Here is a 17,378-nt window from a genome sequence, read left to right on the forward strand (position 1 = left end):
GATCTTAGACACTTTTTTTTTTTTAATACTTGTTCTATTGGAGGGAAACCTTAATCCAGTCACGCTTTCTTCCTGAGGAAAGGCTTCTGTCCTTGTGCCACTTCACTCTCCAATTGCTCTTCCTCTCAGAACACGTGTGATCGCTGTGCTATTCCGAGTATAGCTTCCTGCCTGTAGAGAGCAGATCTTCTGAATTTCTTCCAAATAAAAGAAGCTTAGAAGCCAGCACTCAGTCTAATGATCAGATATTTGTGGGCATTAGAACGATGGTGCCCAGGTGGGCTGCTTTCCTAGATCTGCAATTATTTATCAGAAGCTCATAACTGTATAGTCTTACTATATATACAATCTATAGATAAAGGGCTCCAAGGGAGAGGTTAGACTTTACAGTTTGGAGAAGATACTAGTTGAAACATCTGCAACATGGACTTTGCTTAGTACTCTGAAATTTATGGGAGGGAATTGCATGGGTCAAATAACTTTGACAGAACTGAAGCACTGGTGATCCCAAGAAAGGGCCATTCAATGTTGGTGTCACCGATCTAAGAAAAGCAATTGAGTCGTTGCTATAGTTACAGTAGAAGAAATTGTTGCTTTACCTAGAAAGTTTCAGGGATCCAATATTGACAACAACTACTTTCCTTTTGTGTAGTTGGCTTTTAACAACTGCAGTCTTGAACTTTAAACTTAAAGCTGGAAGCCACACTGGGGTTTGGAGTTAGGACTGAGCTAAACCTTATGACTCTTTTGTTTTTAAGTCATTATTTGTTTCATAAAGATAAGGCTGTATTAGCAGAGAGTCAAACACTACGATGACAGAAAAATAAATCTGGGGTCTTAAGTATATTGATGTTAAGTTAAACAAGCAGAAAATGGAACATATGGTAAATGAGGATAAGATGTGCACTGTGACTTACCTTAAATTGGAAAAACGTTAATAAGAACAAATATATAGTGCTTTGTTTTAACACTATGCATGTCTATAAGGAGGGATGTGAAGCAGAAGGATCTCTCACTTCTGCCTAAAGAGCAGTGTGTTGGTCAGCTTGTATATTCAATGAGCAAACTCCAAGTCTATCTAGGCAGGGGAATATGGGCCAGAGAATCCTGTGCCCTACATTCAGAGAAGGGATAACACTGTGCCAGACGGCTTTGGATTTCTGTGACTTGTACAGATACTCAAAATTCACCCCTTACAGCATGGCCTGTCATTAATTGGATTTTGCATTGATTAATTATATAATCTATCACTATGGCACTGGAGTTTCAAAACCCAAATTAAACAGTGCTTGAAGGAGCATGTGGCAAGAATGTTGATTCTCCTTAACACTCTGAGGCATAAGTGTGGGACACATCAAAACAGAAGATTGAACTGAGGAGGCCTCAGAGAATAGTTCTTAAACTAAAACAAATGTTTGGATTGTATGAGACTGTAGTATCAGAAAGAAAGGACTCAAAAATAGGCTGAAATTTTTGAATATACGCAAAGGAAATTGAAATGTATTTTTATTAAGACACAAGGACTTTGAAACACCTTCCTATTAGTTTACTAAAATTTTAAAAATGTAGAAATGGCTCCTTTGCACTAAATTCAATGACCTCCCATGCTCTGCTACACACAATTTAATACCATAAAAATATATTCCAGAGAAGGACCATGAACTGGCAGCATACAAGCAATGGGCACATCAAGGCTTTCTGTGTTTGTCTTTATTAATTGGCACTGCATTTAGTCTCTGTTATGACTAGGAAGCACCAGATTCTGGTAACACATATCCATGTGAGTACAGAGACTTTAGGATGAAACAACACACAGAGAATAAAAATACACCCAAACCTTGAAAATCTTTGAAAACACTATGTGACAAAAATGTTAATAAATTAGAAAGGCTACCTTTTTAATTATCATTTTGAACTTCAAATTAACATGGAAAGAAAATTTGACCTTGAGCTTAATTTCACGAATGCTTTCATTCTTGAGAGAATTTAATCACAGGAAGAAAACCATTCTTATGTTGAATAATATATTTTCTGGTATATTGTACTGCAGTACTTTTAGGATGTCATTTTTGCTCATTAGAGGTCTTCTGATGGTCTATATGAAAGAATATGACTAGGAATAAAATAGAATGGGAACTACCAGAGGGCATAAATGATAGCTTTCAGTATAAGATGGACTTGTAACTAACATATGAATCATTATAGTATATCTCAAGCCTGTTTGTTTCTTAAAATTGTGTGATTTTAGTAGAGATTTGTCCTTCAGAATCATGCAAATTATTAAAATCCCAATATGTTAATATGAAGAGTGAAAGTATGTATTTTGATTGAGCCTTTTACACTTTGGGCCTTTGGAAGTGAACAGGATGAGATCAGGCCATAGAGTGAATCCATGGTTAGATCTAAACAAACCTGGAGAGACTATGTTTTCTTTTGTTCTGAGTTGATATAGCCCAAGGGCTTCTTAGAGCATTAATCGTGGTGTTGGAAATTTCAAACTCTGGAGACATGAGTCCAGATAAACCCTGTTCTTTGTACATTATCTGCTTCCAGGACTTCATTTTGGTAACAAAAATAAATCAATACACAAAGGTACAGGGTTTTACTGTGTGTTCTTTCCTTCTCTGTACCAGTGGACTAAAGTATCATGCTGGTTCTTAGCCTTTATAGTTGAATATATTGGAACTAAAATTACAAAAAAAAATGTTCTGTGGCTTTTTAAGGGATACTCATTCTTCACATCTCATGATTATTTTTGAGTCAAAGTGGTCTATTAATAAAGACTCATGAATTCTGTCTGTTCGTTCACATACAGACCTACCTTGTCCTCTTCAAGGCATATCCATTGTCATCAGAGATCAAGACATCTGGATCTCTTTAGATTGCTTTGATTGGCTCACAAGACAAAAATGGATGTAGCTAACTGCACTGAATTATGGCCACTAACTCAATTGATCCTTTCTGTCAGGTTTATTCAATTCTTTTGGGCGAAATATAAAGAGCCCTTAAGAGTAAAGGATATATCTTGACAGATTTTAATGATCACCCCCCCCCTGGAAGGCATCACATTCCCTGTGGAGTGGGTGGGGAAATGGGACTGGATGGGGGTGTCAGGGGGCATGGGACAGAGGGAGAGGGAACTGGGATCAATATGTAAAATAAGTATATATATATATATATATATACATATATATATATATATGATACAGTGTAGATGAAACTATACATTATATGAAAATATATTAATAATGTTCTCTGTAAGAGACATGTCAAAACAAAGCAAATGAAGACTCTAATCTTCCTCTATTATAGAAACACAAAATTAGGACATAAAAACCTTGATTGGTAACTTATATAATTCTGGGAAATTAATAGTAAAACTTTTTTAAATTTTGCATTTTGCTAAGATGTGTTATCCAAGGGGAAAGTTGTATATTATATTTTAAGAGTAGCAGTCATTACAATTTATCAATAAATTTGTTTGTTGATAAACTAGCTTCTCCAATCCATGAGGTTTGGTATCATCACTACTATTCAGAGCTTCTGATATCAACCTGATGAAAACATTAAAAACAACACTGCAAATGTTGGTCTGCTACAAAGGAAGCTAAAATATAAATTCCCTTCAGGAGCGGTGTTTATTAGGTTGAAAATGCCAAAAAGTGATGGTCAAGCCATGACAGGGAGAAAGAATATTAGAAAAAAGCAGTATACATATATGGGGATCCAAACATAATGAGGTCTTAAAGGAAAGAAGAAACATTCTGAAAGTCTAAAGAGTGTGCTCATTAAGTGAGAGGGTGGGGAGAAGGACAAAGAGACATAACCTCTATGAAAGAGATAACAAGGGGTAACAGGCTCTTCAGAGGCCAGTAGGCCTCATTACCAAGTCAAATCCTGGGCAGAAACCTTAGGAATTTTGTACAAATCTCCAGAACATTGGAAAGGTTGACACAATCCTTTAGGATAGCAGGAAATTCAACATCAATTGATTTAATTTAGTATTTCACAAGGAAAGTGTAAGAAACAGGCACCATAAATTGGAAGCTGTCAAGTCACAGAACAGATTGTTCTTTAACTCTGTCACAGAGAAAGCTGGATGATTCCACCTATTCAAGCTATCGGATTTGGCCTGAAGGTTCAGCAACTAAATTCTAGGCAGCTGACATTTGCCACAGGCATGGGCCAACTTTGCCATTCTCATAACTATATGAGAAATTGGTGCCATCTACAGAAAGTTTCCCTCATATGTCAGTTCACAGTTGAAATTTAGTTCATTGTATTCCTTAATAATAGAAATAAGGCAACATGTAGTCCTATGTTGGCATAGGAAGGTAAAACAAGAGGATTTAGGAATTTGAAACCAATCTGGGATACACAGAGACTTGAGAATGTTAAGAAACAGAACAGATAAAATGTGCTAGAAAAGAGATAGAGGTTCAAATTCAGTATAGAGATTGAAACTTTACAGCTAAATATTTCTACAAATCTTACTCTTTTCCAAATGAATGAACCTCAGTATGATACAAGGTTAGATAACGCCTTAAATCCAAAAGCTGGCAGCGATTACATTTTCACTGAGAAGGCAATGCATTTCATGTTGTTTTGAAGTGAAAAAATGTACTTCAGTGTGCATCCAAGTCAGAAACTGAATCTAACAGATATATTTCATTCTCTGAAATATGCCAAGCTTTCAGTTATCAATTTGATAAGCTGCGGGTAAGTATTTCAGTTTGATTTTAATTATTGATCTCTAGGCTTTAAAAGAAGTAATAATATTCTAAATGCAGATGGCTTGAAGCTGTCTTCAGATACACTTTTCTCTGAGTTAAAAATGATTGCTTTACCTAAATCTACAATAGTAGCATTCACAGATATATTTTATTAAATTGGATAATGGCAAGGAAAATTTCAAAGTTATATACTCTTTGAGTATATGCTATGAGATCATATTAGTAAACTTGAAAATAAGTAATATAGATTTTCCATTTAATATTTTAATCTGAAAATTTTGAAAATGATTTAATAAGCACATGAATAATTAAAAAATTTAAATACCTTTGTTTAATTTGCATACTTATTCATGTGTAATTGTTCTTGTATGTTGATATGTCCATGTCACAGTATAGATAAGTCATACAAAAACTTTCAGTAATCATGTCTGTTTATCATGTGAGTTCTGAGGATCAAACACAGGTCCTCAGGTTGGCAGAAGTTGCTTCTCTTTGCTAACTTATCTTGAAAGTGCATAAATATCTTTTTCATATCTGATGACCACATTGATATTTTCAGTAGTCATGTATTTTTTATAAATGTAATAATCTACAAACATAGTTCTCTGGCATTTAAAACACTCATTTCAAAACAAAGATTTAAAAAACCCTGACAAGTATAATAAAAACATTCTTCAGGGACTCTGAAAAGTAATAATTTGTGGACATTGCTTAATAAAAGATAATTTAGATCCACCAAATGACATGTCAAGTTGGCACCACTTCTTAGCTCATCAGAGTTGATTATGAGCATGAAAAATAATTCTTTATAGCATTTTTACTCATGGTAGAAGTATGTAATGAGTGAAAATAAGAAAGCATATAAAAGCTGTCAGTGTTTCAAAGCAGGGTTATAAACAAAATAATAAAAGGCTTACAACCCTTCAACTTACATGCTAATTAGGGTGATTTGCCTCCTTTTAGCAAATGCAGCCATGGTTTAAAAGTGTTGCATCATTGACTAGAATGAAAAATTTAAGAGGAATATTAGGGAAATACCAAGCCTGGCAACTTGAATTAAATATGGTTTAAAATACTGAAATAAACTCTCAATTTTATATTTAGCTCTGCCATTCATTCATAAATCAATTTTGCACAACAATTTTTTTTGTGAACATCTAAGGTCAAGTGGTAAATTTCTTGAGCTATAAACTCAGGGAGTTAAGTGAAGTCCAGTTCATCTAGCTACTCACCCTGGAAAAGGAGGAGGAGTGAATATAAATTCTTAGTGGCTCTTAGTGACTATGACTAAGCGCATTTCCTGACAGAACTCCAAGGATAGGCCAATACAGACTCCTGAATACTAACATCTTTCCGTTTTATTTATTATGAAAATGTGAGGAGTTTGGTAGGGGTAGCATGTGAGGCAGGGGTGAGGATGCTGTGTTCTCAAGAGTACTTTCTGCTAACCTAAGGGGTCATTATTCATCTTTAGAGAGCTTGAGAAAGCCGGGGTGCTCACCATTCCCTGAAGTAGCTGGCTATGGCACTTGCCCTTCCAGGCAATGTGGAACCATCAAGTACTTCCTAGACATGGCAAAATGCTGGTCAAGGCGAATCCAAGTCAATTCCCTAGGACTTAAAGCACCTGATCAATTCCTATAACCACAGCATCAACTGGGCACATTTGATAGTCTTGTACTTCCAACCCTGTGGTTCTTGGTTAGCAGAAAATCATTGGTGGAACTCAGTCTTACTGTGTTTTGCTCATTTGTCAGACCCAGATTATAATTCTAGTATTAGCCTCTGAGTAATGGAGACTAAGAAATAGCTTACATAAGATTCAGCTCCTTAGGTCATGGATCAAATATTATCCCATGGAAATGGTGAAAATCTATGTGATCTAAATCCCCTAGTATATACCAGGAGATGGCAGACCAATCACATGACTGTCAAATAAACTTTTCAGAAGCTTTCCCTGTTTTCTACAGTGGTATATTGTGGGAGATCCATCCTCAGCAAAAATTCTGATATTGAAGACTTTTTTCTTAACTGGGCAGTGGTGGTGCCCACCTCTAATCCCAGGACTTGGGAGGCAGAGGCAAATGGATCTCTGTGGGTTTGAGGTCAACCTGGTCTACAGAACGAGTAGAAACCGTGTCTTGAAAAAAAAATCCATGGCCTTGATGTTTTCACAATAATTTATTCAGTTGTCTTGATCATCTGTTTCTCTATATTCAATGCTCTTTTTCAGATACGAAATTTCTAGAGTTTTGGCTGATTTCTCCTAACTTCTCTAGCTAAGGAGGGCTTGCTAGGATACTGCCCATTATATCACTGCTTCTGTTAATGAAAGTTATAAATTTTTCCATATTGTTCTGTGTTTTTGGTCCTGTGTTTGTTTTGCTTGCCTTTCTAGTCAGTCTATTTCCAATTTTAATTACCATACATTTTGAGGCAAGGATTGGTTAATTAGCTATTTGGTGAACATATAAATCCAATTTTCCTTACTCAAGTGATTCTATGTCCTCTGCAAAAGCAACCTGCAGGTGATTATTTTATCATTCACTGTTCTCTTCTGGATAAATCAACTATTTTGATCACCATGAATGCATTTTTATATATTTTGTAAAATAATTATTTATAATTTCATTTTCATTGATTGAAGATGAAATTAAAATTATGGCTTTAAGTTATACACACACAAATTCACAGACCTTTTGCTACCATATTGATGCAGCATTATGTTTTGTGATACAGGTTTACTTTTGTAGCTTCCAATTTTGTTCACATTTTCATGTGCTTGAAGTTCTAATAATGTGCATACCTTTATGTAACTTTTTTAAATCTAGGTTTTCTATTATTCTTGGATCTCAAACAATTTCTAAAGCCCTTTTCTGAACTTCCAGTTTGAAAATCAAAGCTAATATCACTAGTTTTAGATTAGTGTTTCAAGGCTTTTGGTTTCTTACTCAAGGAACTGAAAAGTTGGGTGCAGGTGATGAGTTTAAACATGCCTGAAGCAACCAGGGACAGAGGATTGAGAAAAGAAAGAGACAAGAAACAGAAAATTAAGTGAAGAGGACACTCAGTGAATACTGTAAATGGCCCAAATTTATTACCCATCATGCTTATATGCCCCAAGCAAAAGGGGAGGGGAAAAGACTTCCTTACCATGATACAAGGGACAAACATAATTCTCCTCCCACTACCCAAAACATCTTGTTGCCATGTCCTAATTAAAACATCCTGTAATTTGGTCCTGAGGGAAAAGAAATCCAAATAGCCATGTCTTAGGCCAAACATCCTGTCATTTAACCATGAAAAACAAGGATAGTTTTGAACTCTCTTACCTTAATTCAAGATGAAAAAGCATAAATAACAAAGAACCACAACACTGAAATAAAAATGAAAACATGTTTCAGAACCACTAGAGAATGTTCTTTGCTGCAAAGCAATAGGGAAGGTTAGGATATGCTACATGGGAGTGGCAGTCATACTGGGGAAGACAGTCACAGACCCATCTTGGCTCTTTTGTGGAATCTAAAACAGGGAAGGATTTGGTGATAAGAGGCATGTGTAATATAGCTAACCTTAAACTGATGGACATATTAGCTCATGTAATTATTTTCTATTTGCTCTTGTGCCATGCCTTTATGCATGTGGTTTTAGTCACTTGTAAGACCAATTGTTCTCAGAGATAAAATGGTAAATGGAAGATGTTCCCTTAAAGTTTAGTTAGAGGATATAGTTTAGCTATCAGCATATGTTCCCCCTAAACTATTCAGGCTAATTTGGACTTTCTATTATTTATACAGGGATATATTGGAATATATTTCAGTAGAAAATAACTAAGTATACTCTTTGATAGGATTGAAGAAAAATATTCCAGTGTTTTAGATAGAAGTGGACATGAATCCCAATATAAGTTTGCTATATATATATTGATGTATTGTTCATATTGTTCAAGGGTGTGTGTGTGTGTGTGTGTGTGTGTGTGTGTGTGTGTGTGTGTGTGTGTGTGTGTGTGTGTGCCCATACAAGTCAAGCATCTAGTCTATTATAAAAAAAATCGACATAGCTTAAACCAGTTAGAGTCTTAGGTCAAAATATCTTCCCACATGCTTGCCTGCCTCTGCATAAAACTCATAACTCCTCATATTAGCTTTCAATAACATGAACATTCACAAGTGTTTCCTGATTAATACAATGGAATAGAAAAACAAGCATATAAAAGTTTTCCATTTTCTTCTCTATATTCCTTTAGTGTTGAGGATGGTACCTAAGGGTTCACCACTATACTACATCCTTGTTGGTTATTTTTGAAACATGGCTTTATTGTGTAGTTTTAGTTGGCTTCAAATTGCAATCCTCTTCCCTCTACTTGCATGTTAAGATTATTATAATATTTCAACCATGTCTAGTAGCTTCATATGTACAGTTAAATATTTACTCATTAATTTCTCTCACATAATTTTCAAATGAATATTTTAGGTTACTATTTTAATAAATGTATCATAAAGTAGCCTGAAACTATCCACACAGTACTCCATTCTAATTCTAATATAAGGATTCAACTTTAAGTCAATTTGCCAGCAAAACTTTATGTTCAAAGTCTATTTGTTTTAGTCTGACTTTTAAGAAATTTATAGTACATCCTGTCATTCCATAATGGTAGAGTTTCTAATGTGGCTTCTCTTTTACCACCTGAAATATATTTGTTCATACCTTCTGCCTATGACTTTAATAGATTTTTCTCAATTGTGAAAGCTTCAAAACTCAAGATTATCTCAAATCTCATTTTGAAGGAACTTTCAGATAGCTTTGGCAGTTCATTTAACCATCCTAACAGATATTCTGGAGAATATATATCTTGGATAGACCCAGCTCTAATTGTTCTTCCCATTTTCATAGAGTCCCAAGAAAGTGGATTTATCTTGCACATACCTTTAATCCTACTACTGGGAAGGCAGAGGAAGGCAAATTTCAGTTTGAGGCCAAACTGGTCCACACAGTGAGTTCCAAGATGGGCAGGATTAGTGAAAGTAACACTGTATTAAAACCTCCCCAAAAAGCTGAACTGTAATCATCAATGTCTAAAAGAATCAATAACATGCATATATAAATATATCCTGCAAAATTACTACTAAAGATAAAATAAGTATACATTATTTTTACTTCTCCCTTACCTTTCTTTGTTTTGTAATTGAATATGTTATTTTATAGAGCATTTTATAGAGATTTCCTGAGTACATTTTTGATTTTTGTCATTAAATTGAAGTTTTGAGAATAAAAATATTTAAAGCAAAATATTATTAAGATTTATACCTGCCTTTTTTATTGTATGTTGTATTTTTATCCCACTTGCAATATAGTATTCTGATCTTTTATTTGCATTTATAGTATTCTGCCCTTGTTTTATTTTGTGTGTGTGTGTGTGTGTGTGTGTGTGTGTGTGTGTGTGTGTGTGTGTGTGTGTTTATGTGTATGTTTTTGGTGTGTGATGATGACATACAGTTATAGCTAAACTTCTGAGATTTTTGTTTCCTGATTTCTCTAGAGACTTAGGCACAGTTATGTTTTTATTCTATCACTGATTCTTATGTCATAACTAACATAAGTATAAATGTTCATGTAACATAAACTTTATCTGACATTTTAAAGTTTTATGTTAAGCATTTGGTCTTATATTTGCACATTTACAATTTTCCTCTGTTTTCATTAAATGTTTCAGATTCCCTCTCATAGAAATTACACAGAGTGAAATTTTCAAAAGTAAGTTCTCTCAACAGATAATTGTCTTCCCATTTGATATAGAAAGGCCAATTTCACTACATACGATACTTTGAATTGAAATTCTTCTATTGACAAACTCGCAATCACTGAACTTTGTCACTCTATTTAGTTGTTTTTGAGAGGGCATTTTCTAATTTCTACTTTTTTACAGTTTGATTTCTACACATGTAGGTGTAATTTTCAATAAATATATACCTCATCTTGATGGTTTTTAAAATAATGATGTATACTTCAAAGGACACAAAGTTGGTTAGGTAGGGAAATACGGGTGAGAAGAATTGATGTATAGGTTCAATATGTAAAAAGACTGCCAAAGAACTATTGAAATAATTAAAATTAACAAAGCATCAATTGCAAGTTTTGTAAAGTGTGTGTTGATCATGTGGACAAATTTAGAAATTTCTTCTTTGTTTTCTAAGACCTTCTCCAACTTTACTACTTGGTTGATAGTATATCACTGGGGACCAAATCATCCTCAATGATGAATTCTATTATTGTGTTTTTGAAATGAGCTTCCAAGTGACCTGTGCATTACCTTCATATTTCTGATGTAGTCTGTGGTGAATGTAGACCAATTGTTTTGACATTTTGAGATAACATGCACAATGTAAATATTATATAGTGATATTAAATGCTTTAGTGCTTCATATTCATTTCCAGAACAATTCATTCATCGGATAACATATATTTCTAATAGCACTATTTAACTGGTTTAAAGCATGTGGGACTAAGTGCTTTTGCCAATCTGAGGAGCTCTAAATGGTATGGTATGCTAAGGGTATGGGTGGGTGTGAGATGCATGAGATAATCTTCCTTTGACACAGGTGCTCATTATATACCTCAAATCCTAAAAAAAAACTTGTAAACTCTTTTATTCAGTAGCTAACCATAACACACAGATTCTACTACACCCTTTCGGGACCTATTATTTTTCTTTTACAATGAATGTCTTTCTGACAACCTCAGCCTGTATGCTTGCATTTCATCAGTTCCTTAGCTGTAGAACACTCCCTAATGGCATTTTTATCTATGAAGATAAAAGTATTCTTTACTTAATTCACAGTTCTGGCCATCCCAGATAAAATTATTTGGAACATTTTAAAATAAGAATGTTATAAACAGCTACATACAAGATTATAATGAAAGTAATGAACTGCATAAATTCAACCACACTACCTAGAATACAGTAATATAATTTTAATATAACACTGAGATTATTTTTTTAAGTACTGGCTTGTCATTAAACGCTGATGAGGAAGGTACAGTCATTGCTTAATCCCCATCTTAAATTTTAACAAAGATGGGAAATATAGCTGTTAGTGTTCTTTCTCACATGGTCTTTAATAAAGTAAAATGGTAGAATGTAAAAATAAATATTTTAATAAAAAGACTTTAGTATAAAGGTTAAAATGGCTGGATAGTCTTCAAAAGGGAATAAGCTTATATAAACTATGGGGTTTTGAGGAAGTTATCTAAAGTGTGTAAAACATGAAACTTAAATGTGTACTAGCTTTAAAAGTATCTAATTGAAGTGTTTTTTTTTAAATTACTTAAATTCTTCTCAAGGTTCACCTAACATTTCACATTTGTTAAAAATGTATACTAGTGGTACTACCACTCTAGGTGTTCAATAACCATCCTCAGAAGCCTATACTGTTGGGGTCAGAGAAAATAAAAGGGAGACATTTCTTGCCTTTTACTCCAAGTTCCAGGAACTGTGGGATATCTCTCAAAATATCTGTAACTACTGGAAGGCACCTGTTCTTTTGTTCAAAAAGGCCAAGGAAACACCACTGAGTAGATTCTACCCGTGCCCATCCTACAAAAGAAGGGCCAATAAAGAGGAAAATATGTTTGAGACTTACAAGTGAAACAATGGTCAGACAAAACCTGTGACTTATTACCACAGAGATGGACTGACTGTAAAAAGAAAGACTAGAGGAGTCAAAAGCACGAATGATTGGTGACCACCAACTCAGCTATTGAACATGATTATTTTTGGCTACTTTCATGATCTTAATCACCAGTAGGAAAATGTAACTAAAACTGAAATGAATAGGATGTTCCTTTAGCTCAGACATGATATATAGTTGTTTCTTACTGTTTCTTACTGTTGATTTTCTTTCTGATATATATAATGTATATATATATATATATATATATATATGTATGTATGTATGTATGTATGTATGTATTTATGTATGTGTGTGTATGAGAGAGAGAGAGAGAGAGAGAGAGAGAGAGAGAGATAGAGAGAGGTCGTAAGCCAAAGATTCTGTGGGTAGCTTACATGCCTAATGCCTTCCCCTAACAAGGACAATGTTGACCCCAATATTTTTCCAATATGTAGGAGTTATAATAGTACCAATAGTCTCACTTTGTATAGATGCAACCTCACTTATGTAGCATTCCCTAAATGTATGTGACTAGCACAGGGCAAACTTATATTCTTATATTTTGGAGAGTTGACATGCCATCAATCAAATTATATTATGTCCCCTTGGTTCAACCCTCTTCTGAGACTCTGACTGATGACTATCCCTCATAGCCCTCTTTGTAAGTGTGAAACAGAGTGGTCAGAGCTCTAAAACTTCTACCATCAATTAGGGTGACCTCAAGGAGGGAAACATGAGAGACTAGAAGTGATTAATATTCCTAGATAAGCATGCAGATGGGGAAAGAGGTATTTATTAGGTAATAAAGATGGTGAAATTTCTAGATACTTCCTCACAAAAGTCTGGTAAATGTATGTTTAAGGTGTAGTGGCCTTTCTCTGGCTTCCACTAGTGGACAGGTTCACAAAGGAGTTATGAATCAATTGACCTTAAGGCTATTACCAATATTCTCTCCTATCAGGAGTAATGTATCAGGTTTAATGTAAAGGCCTTTGATCCATTTGGCATTGAGTATTTTGAAAAGTGATAATGATGAATCTGTGCTTTCTTCTACATGCAGATATCCAATATGGCCAGAAACATTTTTGGAACATATTGTTTTCCAAGGTGTATTTCTGGCTTCTTTATCAAAATCATGGGTCCGTAGATTTTCAGGTTTATACCTGATCTTCATTTCTATTCTATTGATCCATTCTTACTATGCCTTTGCCTACTGATTGATAGATACTCATTCACCTTCTGGAATCTTCTGGAATTTTTTTATTTTAAAAAATTGTAATTTTTATCCTACAAGTCTCTCATTTGCTTGGTTAAAGCTACCCCATGACATTTTACATTATTTGAGGCTATTGTTAAAGATGTTTCTCCCTAATTCTTTAATCAGTCTGTTTGTCATTTGCATATAGGAAAACTACTGGAATTTTTTTTGTAAGTTAATATTTTGATTTCTTCCTTTCTAACTGCTTACCCTTGATCTTCTTAAGTTGTCTTATTATTCAAGATGAGATTTCAAGGATTGTATTTAAAAAGCACAAAAAGAAAAAGTGTTGAGTTTTGGAGAAAGTTCAATGAGGTCCAGAGAATAAGGTGTATTCTTTTATTTTGGGGTAAAATTTTCTATGAATATATATTAGTTCCATTTGGTTTATAATGTCTGCTAACTCCAGTATTTATCTTTTTAATTTTTTGTCTGGATGATATTTCTATTGATTAGAGAAGGGTATTGAAGCTTCCCAAAATTAGTTTGTATCAACATGTGCTTTGCACTACAATATTTTCTCATTAAAAACTTAGGTACCTCTCAGTTTGAAACATAGAAGTTAACAATTGAAAAGTCATATTAGTGGATTTTTTCTTTGATGAGTATGTAGTATTCTTATCTTCCTTGAATTGTTTTGGTTTAAATACATTTTGTTATATGTCAAAATGGATACACTAGCTTGTCTTTTTTGTTTTCATCTATTTAGGATACTTTTTTTCCAACCCTTTTCCCTGAGGTTATGTATATCTTTGATGTTGAGAAGTGTTTCATGCAGCAGAAGGATAGAATCCATTTTTGCATTTATTCTGTTAGTGTCTGGGGGGGGATTGAAACATTTAATATTGACTATTGATTATTGATCCCTGCTCTACTTTGTTGTTGGTGGTGGTGGTGGTAATGGTGGTAGTAGTACTGGTAATAGTGTGTGTGTGTGTGTATATGTGTGTGACTATTCCCTGATTTTTATGGTGTTGTTATCTTCTTTGTGTTTTCTATCTATGGTGATTGAACATTTTGTCTGAAAAATGTGGTCTTTTAGAGTATTCAATACAACTCTCCAGATCTTTCTGGATATTAAAGTCTCAATTGAGAAGTGAGCTATAATTCTACAAGGTTGATATTATAAGTTACTTGCTTATTTTCCCTTACAGATTTTAATATTCTTTCTTTGCATTTTATGTTTAGTGTTTTGGATATTATTAGGTAAAATGACATGTTTTTCTGCTTCAATCTATTTTGTGTTCTATTTGTGTCTCATACCTTTATAACGCCTCCTTCTTTTGGTTAGTAAAATTTTCTGTGGTTTTGCTGAAAGTATTGTCTGGGCCATTGAAATGAGATTCTTTTTCTATTGCTATTATTCTTAGGTTTGGTCTTATCATATTTTCCTAGATTTCCTGAATGTTTTAGGTTAGGGTCTCTTTTTTATATATTTGACTTTTTTTTTAAACAAATGTACTCCATGTTCTTGCTATTACAAATAGTTCTGCTATGAACATAGTTGAACAGATGTCTTTGTAGCATGGATGTGAATCCTTTGGGTAAATGCCTAAGAGGGGGATTGCTGGTTCCTGTGGTAAACTAATTCCCATTTTCCTGGGGAACTCCATACTGATCTCCAAAATGGCTGTATGAGTTTGCACTCCCACCAGCAGTGGAGGAGTGTTCCTCTTTCTCCACATCCTTCCCAACATGAGTCATCATTGGTGTTTCTAATTTTAGCCATTCTGGCAGGAGTAACATGGTATCTCAAAGTTGTTTTGATTTGCATTTCCCTGATAGCTAAGGACATGGAGCATTCTCTTAGGTGTCTTTCAGCCTTTTTGATTGCCTCTATTGAGAATTCTTTCTTCAGTTCTGTACCCCATTTTTTAAAAGGGTTATTTGGTATTTTGTTGACTAGTTTCTTGAGTTCTTTGTATATTTTGGAGATCAGCCCTTTGTTGGATATAGGATTGGTGCAAATCTTTTTCCAGTCTGTGGGCTGCTGTTTCGCCTTGTCTACTGTGTCCTTTGCCTTACAGAAGCTTCTAAGTTTGAAGAGGTCCCATTTATTAATTGTTTCTCTCAGTGTATGTGCCTCTGGAGTTATGTTCAGGAAGCGGTCTCATATAACAATTTGTTCAATGGTACTCCTACTTTCTCTTCTAAGAGGTTCAATGTGGCTGGATTAATGTTGAGGTCTTTGATCCGTTTGGACTTGAGTTTTGTGCATGGCGACAGACATGGGTCTATTGCAGTCTTCTACACGCCCTCATCCAATTGTGCCAGCACCATTTGTTGAAGATGCTGTCCTCGCCCCATTGTATACTAGATGCCCCTCAATTGAAGAATGGTTAATAAAGATGTGGCACATCTACACAATGGAATACTACTCTGCAGAAAAAAATAATGGTATCTTGAAATTCGCAGGCAAGTGGATGGCACTTGAGGAAACCATCCTGAATGAGGTAACCTAGTCACAAAAAGAGGAACACAGTATGTATTCACTCATATATGTATTTTAGACATACATCAAAGGATCACCAGCCTATAATTCATACCACCAGAGGAACTAGGATACAAGGTGTATTCTAAGAGATTCATATAAAGTCACTTACAGAACTGGGAAGGGACAAAACCCCCCCAACCAGAGCTCAGGGGAAGTGGGGGGGGAGCGAATAGAGAGAGAAGTAGGAGAAAACGAGGGGGAGGAAACGAAAACTTGTGTGACCAGGAATATTTAGCCTAGTTAGGAATAGAAGACAGGAGAGAGAGAGAGAGAGAGAGAGAGAGAGAGAGAGAGAGAGAGAGAGAGAAACATAAAATAGGGAGCCAATATTGGTTTGAAGATAAAATTGAACACAAAGAAAGGTCTACAAGACTAACAATTTGAGCTTCTGTGGAAAGGCTACCATAAATGCCCTTCCCGGAGAGTGAGATCAACAACTAACTTATCCATGGAGCCCTCAACTTATGCCTGTTGGAAACAGGATCAAACACCCATACATAAACACTGAGTCGAAATAGAACTCAGATGCAGAGGGAGAGGACATGACCAGTCCGCAGAAACACATAGAGACAGCTTACCTGAACAAGGAGGAGCTAACAGGCCACCAGACTGATACCTGGGAAGCCAGCATGGGACTGACTCAGGCCTCCCTGAATATGGGTCTCAGCCAGAAGGACTGAGCAGTCTAAGGGACCTCAGACAGTGCAGCCAGCATGTATCCCTGGTGCACAAAAAGACTTTGTGAACACATCTGGCATGGAGGGATAACTGCCTTAATGTAGAGACAGGAGAGAAGCCCTAGTCCCTACTTCACATGACCTGTCAGACCTACATATCCCCTACTGGTTGACATTCCCATACATCTGGAATTGGGGAGGGGGAATGGGATGGTGGTTAGAGTGCATGTGAGAGGGCAGAGAGGCTAAAAGGGAGGGAAGGAGGGAGTGAGGGAGGTTGGGAGGGAGGTAGGGAGAGGGAACTGGGATTGACATATAAAATAATAAATTAAATTAAAAAAATATTTGACTCCAAAATTTAAGTTCAAGAACAAGTTACTGGGGAAAAGGATTTCTATTTTTGTTTCTACAGAAAATGAAAACATGTGGATTCCTTCCAGACTAATGTCGTTTGATAAAGCCAGACCACCTGAAACAGAGTACCAGGTGATCCTACATTCAAAACAGCTGGACAAAGCAGCCTGACAAACTACAGCCAGGATTTCT

The sequence above is a fragment of the Phodopus roborovskii genome, unplaced genomic scaffold (assembly GCF_943737965.1).
Source record: "Phodopus roborovskii unplaced genomic scaffold, PHOROB, whole genome shotgun sequence".
Classification (NCBI taxonomy): Eukaryota; Metazoa; Chordata; class Mammalia; order Rodentia; family Cricetidae; genus Phodopus; species Phodopus roborovskii.